Here is a 12189-nt window from a genome sequence, read left to right as displayed (position 1 = left end):
CTCTACCACTGAATCAAGCTTCCTGGTACAAATTTGTTTTTTCCTTTTTGGGAACTCACTTTGCTTTCACTTGGACCCCCAAGGTTACCACTCTTCCCCCACTATTTATCACACACACGTATCACGTATGCCAGAAAAATTGTAACCAGAGTCCAGAAAGCATGTGATCATAAGTGTATGACATTTTAATCCACTCTCCCACCCAGGAGAGAAAAAAATAGAAGTCATGGAAGAAGTATTGCTTTTCCTAATTGAAACAGGACTTAAACCCAGTAGGTAAAAGGCTCAGGTAGTTCAAAACCAAGTCAAATACTTAGAGATGTCCTTAGATAAAAATGGCTCAGTCCCTGCGTGTTCAGATTGGGAACACTGTAAAATTCCAGCCCCAACCAATGCTCACCCATTATGGTAATTTTTAAGCTTAATTAATTTTCCCAAGACTTTATCAAATCCTTTGCAAAAAACCACAAGCCTCTGTATTGGCTACTCAAGAAAAAATGTAAATGGATGTGAGGAAAGAACAGTGTAAAGCACTCAAAAAGATTTACAGAGGGCCACTGCATTAGCCCACCCAAGGCTTTTCTCTTCCCTTTTACTTTCAGTTAGCTGGTTACCCTGAAAGCAAGGGAGCCACCCTTTTTCAGACTCAAACAGGGAAACCAAGGGTTATTGCACATGCATCCAGACTTTTGGATGTAAGTGAAAAGAAATTTCAGCCCACACAAAAGGGTTTGCCTTGCCGTAGTATGAAGCCTGAAGAACCAGGATTATGTAATTGGAAGGTCCAAAGGGATTATGCAAACTGCACACTCCTCTCTCAGATAATTTCAGGTAAAGTGAAGGACAGTCAAGTTAGCAACCCCAGAATTGCACAGCGGACTCCAGCTTTAGTAAATCAGGGTGTCAGCTTCAAAGCTGCACCCCAAGAACCTGTAGCCCCATATGAGCTGTTGGTGGAGAGAGAAGTATGTGCTTTTCCCTTCCCCAAGTTAGAGAAAGTCTCTGGCCTGGAAAATGCAGTGAATCACAAGAGGAAGCTCTAATAAAGGGGTTTTTCACCTTCTACACAAATGGGTCCTCCTTTTATGACAAAGCTATTACCAAAACAGGATACAAAGCAGTTATGTGCTAGATGGTAGAGTACTGCCTGGTCCAGCATGTCCTCAATCTGCATAAACTTCAGAGCTGCAGGCAGTGTTGGAGGTTTTTGAGATTTGAATAGCCAAATGTTCTTCTAGCAGTTTATATGGACTCAGACTTGACCACATCTGGCAACAGTCTGGCCTTCTGTTTGGTCAGCAAGAAATCTAGTCTTCAGATGGCAAACCAGCAGCATGCAATGCTAAATGGCAACAAATACCTAATATAACCTAGAACACAAAAGGAGTAATCCGGATCACACACACTGGGGCCCATAGTGAACAGCAAATAGCAGCAGCATACTATAATAACCAATATGGCTGATAACATGGCCAAGCAAGCTGTATACAAGTCTGAGCCCAGCACAGAGCACAATCCCGGCTGCAGCTGTCATAACTCAGGCTCAGGGCAGAACTGGAAGAGTCATCTCAGATTTAAATACCTTCCAGGAGGGATATGCAGAGATTAAAATATTGGCTAAAGCAGGAAAAGATCAATAAGGTCAATTCACCACAGTGTGGGAAAGCAATAGCTACTGGGCTGCAGATGCAGAAGACAGTAAGCACTGGATTGTATCGCAGAATATGCAACACCTAATCTGATTCATACATTAGCAAGGCCATAGAGCTAAGGCACACACTCTGAGCAGAGTGAAGGACACTGGCTGGTGGCTTAATAGGAAGAAGGATGTAGATCGCTGGTCTGAGAACCACCTTTGTGCACAACCAATGCAGATTATGCTGGTGTAAATGCCCCAATCCCGCAGCAATGTCTTAAATGCCCACCGGTATGACTGCAGATTGACTTTGTGGGACATCTGTCAGTGACAGCTCAAAACAACAAATACATCTTGGTAGCATTAGATCTTTTCAGAAAAAAAACAACACTGCAGCCATGACAGCAAAGTTGTGACTTAAAATCTTTTCATGATGGGGTACACCCCATTGCATAGGTTCTGATCTCGACAGCTGCTCCATCAGAACAGTTAAGCACGAGCTCTGCTAAGCCCTAGGAATCAAGCAGAGGTTCCACACTGCACGGCACCCCACATCTTCACATTTACTGGAACACATAAACCACACAGTTAAGGAAGCTTTAAGAAAATGGTGCAAGAATTGGGATGAGAAACTGCATTATTTTCATGGCATTGTGCGGATCTAAAGCAACTCATGGTTATGCTCCCTTCCAAATTATGACACAGTAGCAAATGAGAATGCTTGAGGCCTGCTGGTTTGGGGTAGAGCTACCCAGCCCTTGGGAACACAAAGTAGTTCAGACGAGTGGGTAGAAGCATTAGTGGAAGAAATAGCCAAGGCTCACCAAGATGTATGAAGACAACTGGGGAGAGCCCAAGTGGATATGGACAAAATGTTAAAGTGTAAATAGCAAACCAGTCACATGGGGTGTAGACCAGCTAGTACTGTATAGGAAATTCCCTGTGAACAAATATTCTCTGATACATCAGTGGGATGGAACAGCCAATATTATGGATAAGGTTAGTCCTGCTGTTTATCAGGTTGAAATTTCACAGAGCAAGCATGGATGGCAACCCACAAAGAAAATACCTCCCATGCTTCTTAACTGAAAGAATAGAAAGCTGAAACTTCAGCTGCTACAGACAGGTGAATTCCCAGAGTGGACTTGAGTAACACTAATTCCACCCTTTCACGGCGTGGTAACAGGTGTTTGAACATAAACAGTTCCAAATGCTTTCGTTACAACTTTATCCTTTACCAGGGAGCAAGAGTGGGGAGGGGGTTGGCAGTAACATCGTTCTCTAGTTCAATTCTTCACAGGAAACGTGCAGTCATATCTATGCATCTGGTTGTTACATGCAATGAGAGCAGTAAAAGTCAAGACCATTCAATCTATTGATAAGCAACTGAGACCTGTGCCTCTAACAGTTTGGAGCTGGTAAATGAAGCAGTAACCATGTTGGACTGTCATATGCAATGGTTCAATGGTCACAAAAGTGAAACATACCAAAGCTTCCATGTTTTGCATACACTGAGATGGACTGAAAGCATCCAGCATCCCTCTGAAGATTTGCTATGCTTTTGTTATAGCACACATCCTTTAGCAAGTGATCAAAAGGGAATTATTGTGGCTTGCAGAATTACGCAAGGAAAAACCCAGATGCCAGCATCATCCGTCACGTTTATACTGAGACTGTGAGGTGGTGCTGTTAGCTACTGCCTAGGCTCCAAGTTCTCCAGGGTCTCAAGTCTTAAAAGAGCCAAAGAAATGAACTGTACCTGGGTTTGATCAACCGTACCAGTCTGAAGATATTGAAAGTCGTTGCAGTATGAACTCCCCACAATTGGACAATTAAAGGCAGAGATTTGAGTAAGAAAGTTTCTGGACTGGCTCATCCCACTGAGTGGAACTACATCCAGTGAAGCTACGTCAGTTAACCACTTCAAAAACTTTGGGAAAGTGTCATTTAATGTTAGGGAGGATCTGAAAGAGAATTATACATTGGTTTGGGGAAGAAGGAATCAACCAATGCATGTGTTTTATTCTTTCATCATTAATGAAACATCCCTCTGTGACTTAAATATCCACTATTCATCCCCATGTACTTAAAACTAGATCAACCTACTAAAATCCTCAGAAACTCAAAAACTCCTCTTAAAGAAGTCCAGATGCAATTAGATGGCTTGAGTATCTCCAATATCCATATCCCAGTGTGCTTCCTACTTGAAAATAAGCCAACAGGGATGGATGAGATGGACCAACCCAGAGCATTCAGAAGCACCCAAATCCAAGTTTAAAAGAGGTTGGAAGGTCTAGCTAGGTCCTAATGGAGGTTTGTCTCCTATTAATGCTGCAGAATTAAGTCATTGCTAATAAGCTTTCTTATGCTACCAAAAAGTAGGAAAACTGGAGGCACCCCATCACAATTCTGTTCACCAACTGGGCACTAGATAGCCAGACATCAGTAAAAATCATTCAACGTGGGAAAATATTATAGAAAATTATGAATAACTCATGCTTACGAGTATTCAGTATCTTGAATCAGGCTATAGCATATATGCAACCAGACTATAATCATTGGCATGATTAGGCAAGCTAGAATGGGTAACATTCTTACAGAGGTAGTATCATTGATCAAAACTCCACTAACCATGAATGAAATTTCTCTAATTGAATGCAGCAAATTGTTAAGTGCTACTTACCACCCACACATAAATCAACCGATTATTCATTATCCTAATTTCAGATGCTGACTTACATATTGAATGTCTATCCTGTGATCCACTTGGCTTTGCAAGCACAGTAGCATTTAGTAATGTATTCTAGGGAGATGAACCACTATGATACAGAGAGAGAAACAATTTTAAAATGTTAAAGGTTGTCACAAACGTGACTCTTGGATCAAAGGTTAAAGAGTCATAATCCTTGTTTGTCACCACAGCCCACTGATTCTTCCTCCTGTACATTTGATTTAGTCAGGAATAACTCCTCTTGTTTATGTTGGTACAGGTCATTTGTGTGTCAGAACTGCTTGTACTTATGTTTTTACTTCTCTGGACGAGCTCAAGAAGTTGGCCCATGTGAACCTCAGGACGTTCAACAGGGCCAAGTGCAAGCCCCTGCACCAGGGTCAGGGCAACCCCCAGGATCAATACACGCTGGGCAATAAAGGGATTGAGAGCAGCCCTGGGGAGAAGGACTTGGGGGTACTGGTGGATGAAAAATTGGACATGTCCCAGCAACATGTGCTTGCAGCCCAGAAAGCCAACCGTATCATGGGCTGCATCAAAAGACGTGTGGCCAGCAGGTCAAGGAAGGTGACTCTATCCCTCTGCTCTGGTGAAACCTCACCTAGGGTACTGCGTCCAGCTCTGGAGTCCTCAGCACAGGAAAGACATGGACCTGTTGGAGCAGGTCCGGAGTAGGGCCACAAAAATGGTCAGAGGGATGGAACATCTCTCCTACGAAGAAAGGCCAAGAGCGTTTGTGTTGTTCAGCCTGGAGAAGAGAAGGCTCTGTGGAGACCTTACTGTAACCTTTCAGTACTTAAGGGGGGCTTAAAGGGACAGACTTTTTAGTATGGCCTGTTACGACAGGACAAGGAGTAATGATTTTAAACTAAAAGAGGATAGATTCAGACTGGATATAAGGAAAAAATTCTTTATGGTGAGGGTGTGAAACACTAGAACAAGTTGCCCAGAGAGGTGGTAGATGTCCCAGCCCTGGAAACATTCAAGGTCAGGTTGGATGGGGCTCTAAGCAACCTGATCTAGTTGAAGATGTCCCTGCTCATTGCAGGTGTGACAGTCTGACAAATTCAATGTCTCAAACATTCGTTGAAGAACTTTGGTGAAGAAAATGGCCTCCTTGAAAATGCTGGAGTTTTGTGAACAAGACAATGTGGCCGAAGGAGAGGGCGCCCCAGAGGGTGGGACCGCGCTTCTCCAAAGCCGCAAGTCCTTATCTTAAGTGACCAGAAGAAGGAGCACAGCATATGCGCCTGGAGAAAGAAGGCCCCACGGAAGTTGGGACTGTGCTTCTATCTTAAGCAGTCATGCCAGCAGGAAAAGAGAGCCAACTCTGTAATGAACATCCCCCCCTCCCCGAAAGCTCTCCAACTGATTCCAGAGAACCCCAGGAATGGGACTGCGCATGTCGAGACCATCGACTAACATACTATAAAAGAAGGGAGAACGAGTTCTCAGTGCACGCCCTCTGGAACTGGATTTCTACACTGGCTGGACCAACGCTGGACCCAGGACTGGTGAAACCCTTCTTCTCTCTTTCTTTCTTTCTCTCATCCTCTCTCTCCCTCTTTTCCTTCTCTCTTTTCCACAGTTCCTACACCTCATCGTTTGAAACATAAACTGTTGACCAAGTCTGAGACTAGGAGTGGATCTAGCCGCCCCTGAGCTCCTCTTTGAGGAGTCCAGAAAGCAAGGGGGTCTGCTCTGAACCTCATGACTCAACAGGAGGGCTCTCCTTCTGATACATTTCATGTTCCTTTTTCCATTTCATTTTTCTGTACTTCCCTCCTCTTCTCAAACAGCGGCTTAATGACATGTTGCAAGGTTCATATTAACAAGTTCATGTGTACTTGGACAAAGTTAGCTAGGTTGAATAAATGTTGGTTGTTGTTTGAACTCCCCTGGTGTCGTTTCACCTTAATTCTGACAAAGGAAATCCATGAACCTCAGTCACTCCAACTTTGGGACACAACAGCAGGATGGTTGGACTACATCCCCAGATTAAAGGTCCCCTCCAACCCAAACTATTCTATGATACTATGGTTGTTTTAATTTCAGGAAAATTCAACCAATGGCTGCTTATCTCAACAGCTGCCTTGTAGTAGTATCTCAGTGATACACGTGTTGTGGATTTTATAACCCTGGTTGGACAGTATGGCATTATTAAGTTGTACCCTCATCTTTACCAATCTTTATCCCTCATCTCATGCTTTCTCACTCTCTCTTTCCCTAATGCTTTCGGGAATATCTCTCTTTAGTTAATCACTCTTGTCCTACGTTTCTTTAAATTGTAAATGGATGATCTTCAAGATTCTGGGGAACCCCCCTGTCAGAGGAATTACTGGGGATACGGTCCCTCTTTGATGAAATTGAGAGTTGCGAAATTAACAAAGCACTGACTAAAGATACGATTCTTTGTCCTCCTGTTTTGCCAGTAACAATTTTAAGAGAAACATGTATGCCTGTACATTCATGTTCCTGTTATTTTCTGTCAAAGACTCTGAATGTATGAATGACGTAATGTTCCTGTTATTTTCTGTCAAAGACTCTGAATGTATGAATGACGTCATCTGTGAGTGTGAACTGTGTATTTGGATCTCACCGTATTTGCTACTGTTGAGCTAAGAAATCCCAAATGCATACCCATCCTTTGAACCAAATCCTCCTTTCCCCAAATCAATTTCATTTCTTGGACTCTAAATGTACATGGGGCTCTTAGCCACATGCAAAAGCCTACACATAACAGTACTTTACAGTTCCCTTAATCGATGGAAGTTTGTCTTACGATGTTTTAACAGTAACAGTTGTATCATGTCACGATACACCTGCCAAGCTCTACTTCAAAGAAAGTACCCATTTGATTTGTTAAGGCAGACCTCAACTGTTCACCTGTTTTCATTGTTAAACAAATCACTTAATTTATCAGAGGAGAACATAATCTTACTTATTGATGTTTCCCATTTTGCTGTCAGTCTGAAGCTATTCATGGCTCTTGAAAGTCTACGCTCGAATGATGTACCAAACTGATGGACTAGGATTTGATGACACTGTATCGTATTTTCATCAGGATGTCTACAGGTGATTTTACCTTTTTTCTTTCCTATGATGCAGGGCTTACACACAGTTTCATCGGAAAATTTTTGGTATGGCTTACTGAATTTCCTCCTTGCGTTCAACTCCGTCTAGGTCACGCATATTTCATTAATTAGAAAGTGCTCTCCATGACAAAGTTAAGATGCTTGCTGCTTCTCTTCTAGATGTCCTGAGATTTACCACTAGTGCTTCAGAAGATGACACTTATCTGTGGTCTGGCAATTGCTGAACAACTGTCTTGACTACTTGCAGGTTTTCCATCAACTGCCCCGTCAGGTATTGTCTGTCAGCCTACTGGAAGCCAAAAGCTGGGAGGACCCAGAACAGCCCACCTCGACTTTGTAAAGAACTTGTAACCAGTGCTTTTGTTCAGCTGGGATTTTTGAAGTGTTCCCCCGCCCCCTTTGTAGTTTCCCTGTTCCAAAGAAAACAAGAACGTGTTTTTAAAGGAATCCTTTAAGTTCTAAAGGAACTGCTCCTTCTCCACCCCAGTAATGTTGCCTCTCTTGCGACAAGAAGACAACGTAGTGCAAAATGCAGTCTTTTGCTTTTCTTTCAGCGATCACACTGTACTCAGCACACCCCAGAGCTTCTATTACTTACAAGCACTTTGGCTAGTCAGCTGAAACGCTAGTCAGCCTTCAGGCACCTGCACGCTTTCGGGCTCCTCTACCCGAGGACCACCAACACTTCCCCAGATCACCTGAACACTGTCTGAGGGCTGGAAGATGACCAGGGACACCGCAGAAACCCGCTGGAAAATGCTGGGCACGACGAAACCCGTGAGGCGGCCAGCCAGGGCCCCGGGCCACAGGTAGGCCGCGGCCCCGGCCCCAAGGCCTGCCCGGGGAGGAGCCGCTGCTGGTAAGCGGCACCGCCGCCACGGACCGCTGCGGCCCGCCCGTGAGGCGGCGCCGGGCGCGCTGCGGAGAGCGGGCGGGGCGGGGCGAGGGCCGCCCGCCGCCCCAGGGCCGGGGAGGCCGCGTTCCGAGGCGGCCCGGCAGCACGGCCGCTCGCCGGAGGGCTCCGGGAGGGGCCCGCGGCACCGGTGAGCAGCGGGCAGGGGCGAAGCGGCGGCAGCAGAGCGGCGGCCAGCGGCCGCGGCGGCGCAGGCGCGCTGGGATCGGCGACGGCGGGCGGGGCGGGGCGGCGGAGCGCTTTCTCCGCTCCTGTCGCAGTTTGGGAGGCGCAGTGCGCCTGCGCGCCGGCGGGGGGGAGGGGCGGGGGAGGAGGGCGGGGCCCGGCCCTGTGTTTTGAACGGCTCGATGCGGGTGGCTCACTATTTGGCAGGAAGGTGAGGAGGCCTCTATCCTGGCAGCGGAGCTCGCGTAGGGAGAGGGGGATCCAAATGTGGCAGAGGCGAGCAGGAGGCAGCGGCGGCGGAGGGGGGCAAACGAGACAAGGGGAGCGGCCGTCCCCGCTGCAGCCGCGGAGGAGCTGAGCGGCCTGGCAGGGCAGGGGGCTGCGGCTGCAGCGCCGGCACCCCTGGGCGCCCGTCCCGCCGGCAGGTGAGCGAGCGGGGAAGGCGGGGGAGGGGAGGCGAGGGCGGGGGGGGGGGGGGGGGGGGGGGGGAGCGCAGCCAGTCGCGCCGCCCTTGGCCTGGCCCGGCCCAGTACCGGGCAGAGCCGGAGGGAGTCGCTGTGGGGGGAGCCGGAGCTCCCAGCCCAGCCTCGCCTCGTCTCACCTCGCCTCGCCTCGCCTCCCCTCCCCCGGGGCTGACATTATGTATCCACCCGCGGCGTCCCGGCCCCGTGCCCTCTCCTCCGCCGGGGTCCGCCGCCCGCCTCTGCGGCCCGCCCGGAAGCCGCGGGAGGCGGGCAGCAGCGGGGGCGGCGGGCTCGTGTCGCCGTCTCTGCCCTCCCTTCCCCCGCAGCGCCCCGGCTGCCTAGCAACCCCCACCCTTCCGGGCTCCGCGGGGGCTGCCGCCCTCCCCTGGCACGGACGCCGCTCCGCACGCACCCTCCGTCCCAGGCCGGAGGGGAGGGGTCGGGGCCGCCCGCCCCCCCCGCCTTTCCCCTCTGCGGAGCTATTGTATGTGGGCTGGGGCCCGCCGAGGGGCTGCCGGCAGAGAAGCCTCCCCCTCGATAGCGCACGCCGGGGGAGGCGGAGGCGCGGGGGGGGGGGGGGGGGGGGGGCGGGGAGCGTGCCCCAGCTGCCCCCCCCCTCCCGTCCCAGGCCTCGGGCAAGCGGGGCGAAGGGGGCGTGAGTGCGGTGGCTGCGGGGCCGGGCCGGGTCGGGCCGCGGCAGCCGGCGGGGGAACCGCCGCCCCGGGCTGGCAGCGGCAGGGTTGCGGGCAGCGCTGGCGCGGTGTGAGGCGCCCCGAGCGCGCGCCCGTGCGCGCGAGTGTGGGGGGTGTGTGTGTGTGGTGTGTGTGTATGCGCGCTCGGCTGGGGCTGCGCTGGGATCCTTTGTCTGCTGCTGCCGCTTTTCCCCTCCTCCCGCCCTCCCTTCCCTCTCTCTCCGTGCCTGCTTCTCCTCCCTCCTCGCCTTTCTCTCTCCCTCCCTTCGTTCCCCTCTCCCAGACTCCAAGCGCTGCTGCAGCTGCAGGTTTGTAAATACTGGACCAACACACACACAACATGGCTGACGCTCGCCCTGCTCCTCCACCAGGGTCTCCGCCTTCTCCCTCTGTCTCCGCCGCCTAGCCTCTCCTCCGTTTAGGCTTTTGTTTCTTCCCCCTCCCCCCTCATCTCCCATCCAAAAAAAAAGAGGAAAAACAATTCACCCTCCTTATTGCGCGCATGGCGGGATTTCAAGGGTAAGGATCCTCGCTTTGGAAGCTTTCTCCTTTCGTTTTGCTGTTTACAACAAAATGAAACCTAAAATCAAAGGGGTTTGGGAACCTGGCGAGGCCTGGGGCGAGGGAGGGAGGGAGGGAGGGAGGGGGGAACGGGTGAGCCCCGCTGCGAGAGGCTTGATTGGAATGTGCGTATCTTTTTCTTTTTTTTTTTTTTTGCGTGGGGGGGGAGGCTGATGCACCAAAGTGCTGGCAGAGATGAAATACTGTGTTACACTTGGCGAATGATCTAGGGCCGTTTCTTTCATTTCAGGACGTAGTTCGGTATAAGGTATCAACTCAGCACAGTCACATTAAAAAGACCTGAACTAGTTATGTCAGAATCGGCATTGTGTAGGTAAAAACCATAGCAGAGGCTTTTTGGATTTCTTTGCGTTCCCTGTGTCTCCTTGTCAGTATCTTAAACAGCTCGCAAACCATGGGATACAGAACTGGAATTAACACTTGCCAGGTCTTTGTGTTGCTAGTTTTCTGTCACAGATTAATTTGCCCTTGTGATGACAATAGCACAAACTGAAGCATTTCCTTTTTGCTAAAATGAGCATTCCTGCTTTTCAGGTTCCTGTTTTTGTAAAAAAGGCATGGCATTGTGAACTTAAGTGAGGTCCCAAACTAAAACAAGACGGCATGCTTCTGACCTCTCCTAACACAAGGCAAATGCTCAGTTCAGTACCCCCCACCTCAGTTATTCAGAGCACCCCCTTCTGGCTTTGATGAATATGGCTTATTTTTTTGCTTGCTTATGACGCAAAACTAAAATAACGTTTGAAGCTAGTTTGTTGAGCATATCTAAAGTGATCTGTCGTGGAACAGATTGATATCTAGGTGGTAACTTAAGGGTGAATGCTGAAGGGGCTAAGACATGATGGTTTATATTGCTTGCTAGACATGTTACTGTAATTCATAGTAAATGTTTCGTTTTTCAGAGATATTTAAAAACACAGTCTTTATTCAGTCATATACACATGGATCGCCATGGTTTCTGTTCATATCTGAGCACTGCCCTAAAGTAACAAATGTCCTAGCTCTGTCGTCTTTGTCTACTTTGCTTTGGAAGCTTCTAGTGGAGAAGCGCTGGCATGGCATAATCATACTGCTTTTACCAAGATAGAAATAAATACTACACTTCGATGCTGGAATTATTGTATCTTAATACTTCTTTTTCCTGCTGCTTTTTCCATCCCCGTTAACAAGTGTTGATTAAGCAGAGGCATGGAGGAAACAATTTATAATGATGAGTTTACAACAATGTCAAATTTGAGTGGAGTCATCCAAGTTACAAGATCGTTCTGGACTGTGTATCTACATCATGGCTCCTGAGCCAACTGTACTACTTCTAGATGGAAGAGTCCTAGCAAAAGTCTGTAACTTGGTATATCAATAGATCCCTGCAGCAGTCAGTTACTCTTTTTTTTTTTTTTTAACTTTTAGCAAGCTGAAGGCAATATTGGTAAAGCCACTGGAATAGTTCACCAGTTGTAGCTAATTATTCATTCATTACGGTAGCCACCAAATTTTGAAATTACTGCTCTCTTAATAAAAGTGTGAAATGTGCTGACGTATGCAGCTCCTCCCTCAGAATAGGCCTTTGGATACTTAAGCTGAGTCTTAGGCTGAAGAGCAAAATAAACAAAATAAAAATAGGCAGTCTGCAACATGTCTGGTTAAATAATGGATCACTTAAAAATAGTCATGTTTGTTAACTCTGGTACATTGTAGTTTTGTTTCTAGAACTGAACTTGTAAAATTCAGCTCTGCTTCATTAGCTTTGTGAAGTTTCTTGTCTATAAGATCTTTGCTACAGGTTGCAATTGTGTTCTTTTCTATGACACCTAGAAGATTTTTCTGTCTTGGTTGTGTTGATTTGGTCAAAAATCAATATTGTGGGTCGTCATATCCCATGAGGAGCTGATCTAGTTGAAAAACTTGCCAAAT

General features: G+C 47.9%; 1 protein-coding gene across 13 annotated transcripts in view; it reads left to right on the top strand.

Annotated features, from left to right (window-relative positions):
* Positions 1 to 5702: 5702 nt before the first annotated feature.
* Positions 5703 to 12189, top strand: part of SPIN1 (spindlin 1) — a 66104-nt gene continuing 59617 nt past the window's right edge. For 6 of the 13 annotated variants that reach the window (XM_049796189.1, XM_049796195.1, XM_049796193.1 and 3 more), the window contains exons 1-3: positions 5703 to 7442; positions 8017 to 8271; positions 8748 to 8965. The gene's annotated coding sequence lies outside the window, so the exon portion shown is untranslated. Of the gene's footprint in view, positions 7443 to 8016; positions 8322 to 8405; positions 8506 to 8747; positions 8966 to 9711; positions 10216 to 12189 lie in introns of those variants that run through there. The other 7 variants (XM_049796192.1, XM_049796196.1, XM_049796197.1 and 4 more) reach the window with 7 other exon arrangements.

Source organism: Accipiter gentilis, chromosome Z (assembly GCF_929443795.1).
Source record: "Accipiter gentilis chromosome Z, bAccGen1.1, whole genome shotgun sequence".
Lineage (NCBI taxonomy): Eukaryota > Metazoa > Chordata > Aves > Accipitriformes > Accipitridae > Astur > Astur gentilis.
Note: the sequence above shows the minus strand (reverse complement) of the source record. Positions and strands in the feature narration are given on the sequence as shown.